The sequence below is a fragment of the Phoenix dactylifera genome, chromosome 4, assembly GCF_009389715.1.
Source record: "Phoenix dactylifera cultivar Barhee BC4 chromosome 4, palm_55x_up_171113_PBpolish2nd_filt_p, whole genome shotgun sequence".
Taxonomy (NCBI): domain Eukaryota; kingdom Viridiplantae; phylum Streptophyta; class Magnoliopsida; order Arecales; family Arecaceae; genus Phoenix; species Phoenix dactylifera.
In genome coordinates this window covers 28951589-28952598 of record NC_052395.1, presented here as the reverse complement: position 1 = coordinate 28952598, position 1010 = coordinate 28951589, and the positions used below count along the sequence as shown (strand labels likewise).

Genomic DNA, 1010 nt, shown 5'->3' with positions numbered 1-1010 from the left:
TACCTTTCTAGTGAGGGCTGCCATTTTAGCCTGAATATCATCCTGAGTACTAAGGTTGTAAAGGCCCCCGTGTCCAATGCTAGTAGGCTTAGGTAAAGGTTTATTCACTCTATCCCCTGTATCCCATAATTGTGCAGTCTCTGCGAGAGAATCTAAATAGTCCCATGCCTCATCGGGTTGCTTTTCCAAAAATAGACCATTGCACATAGTCTCTATAAATTGTTTTAACTGTGGAGACAACCCTTCGTAAAAGAAACTAATGGTTCTCCATGTTTCAAACCCATGATGAGGACAAGAGAGAAGCAAATCTTTAAATCTCTTCCAGCATTCATAAAATGTTTCATGATCTTTTTGTTGGAAATTGCTAATGTGCCTTTTCAAAAAGTTAGTCCTTTGTGTGGGAAAGAATTTTTTCAAGAATTCTCTTTGCATATCATGCCATGTTCCTAGCGATCTAGGTCTCAAGGAGTTCAGCCACGTTTTGGCTTTATCCTTTAAGGAAAAAGGAAACAAGGTCAATTTAAGGACATCTTCCGATACATTTGGCACTCTAAATGTGATGCTAATTTCCTCAAAATCCTTAAGGTGAAGATAAGGGTTCTCAGATTCCATTCCATGATACTTGGGCAGCAATTGAATTACTCCTGGTTTGATTTCAAAGTGTCCTACGTTTTCAGGAATAATCATGCATGAAGGTTGACTAGTCCTAGTGGGGTGTAAATATTGTCGAAGTGTCATAACTGGGGGTCTACCTTCATTACCATAGTGACTTCCTACATCATCATCAATCATCTCACCAGATCTAAAATTTTGCGAAAGAGTTTCAATATTTTGATTTAAGGAACTGTCAAAAATTTGTCGATTCAAACGCCCAGTGTTGTCCCTATTCCATCCTAGCATACAAAATTTAATTAATTTTTTTTTATGTTTTTTTTAAAAAAAATAAATATAAATATAAGTACCAACTAAAGATATCCTAAAACAAAAATCTATTCACAATCAAACATGCA

At 36.1% G+C, this 1010-nt stretch overlaps 1 pseudogene; it reads left to right on the top strand.

Moving 5' to 3' along the window:
- Positions 1 to 277: 277 nt before the first annotated feature.
- Positions 278 to 375, top strand: LOC120110723 (annotated as a pseudogene).
- Positions 376 to 1010: the final 635 nt, after the last annotated feature.